Genomic DNA, 1014 nt, shown 5'->3' on the forward strand with positions numbered 1-1014 from the left:
GCTTACAATCATGTTGGAAAAGTGAAATAGTTGAAAACAAAGTTAAAATTTAAGAAACAGGACGTGTGCGTAGTGTGTGTGCGCACGCCCATGAGAAGTTTTTAAAAGTGTGCATACGCATAGAGGTGTGTGTATGCACAGGTACCAAAATTCAAAATGTCTGTTCACTCGCACAGCCTGTGCTAGCGCCCTCAACAGACTAGCCTTCTCAACGTGTGTGTGCGTATGCACATGTTACAATTCCTCATTAGTGTGTGGGCGCACAAGCTGTGTGATGAGAGATAATTATACCAATTCAGAATCAAATAGATTTCCGTTGTAGGTATAGTTCGAACCGGTAATGAATCATCTCAATCAAATTTAATTCAAAAGGATAGTCACAATCAAACCACAATTAACCGAAAGTATTTAGGCTCTCGGGTTGTTCTCCCTAGGAACTAGTGACAACGAGTGCATACAATTTTAGTTGGGAGAAGCAAAGGGGGTTCTCAATGATGAAAGCAAAGAATAAAGAGATAAAAGAACGATTCAAAATTGCAATTAATAAACTAATAAAGGAATAAAAGAACTAAGTATGTAATATGAACAAGTGAAACTATAAAGTGATGGAAAAGTGGTTCAAAACATAAATGAAACCTTGACTTGGGATGAGTTATAGAATCCCTTCCTTGCCATAACCACAACTATGATGATTATGATGAATTAGTCTCACTAAGTCAACCCTTAACATCAAAGGATAAGTTAAGTGAGCATAATTGTTATTAGTCCACAAGTCCTAGCTAACATACCAAATTAATTGGTAAAATACTAGCGTTAATGGAAACAATAATACTAACAACCCAAGAATTATCACTAAATGTTGGACATTATGGCTCTAGCAATCCATACACTCATTTTTCCCAAGTCAAAGGGTGGAAATTATCCCATAATCAAAATTGGCATTTCATCAAACACATAGAGAGCATAAATATAAAGCATGGCAAAATTGGTAAATTGATGAAAGCTATGAACCAT

The sequence above is a fragment of the Arachis stenosperma genome, chromosome 9 (genome assembly GCF_014773155.1).
Source record: "Arachis stenosperma cultivar V10309 chromosome 9, arast.V10309.gnm1.PFL2, whole genome shotgun sequence".
In the NCBI taxonomy this organism is placed as follows: domain Eukaryota; kingdom Viridiplantae; phylum Streptophyta; class Magnoliopsida; order Fabales; family Fabaceae; genus Arachis; species Arachis stenosperma.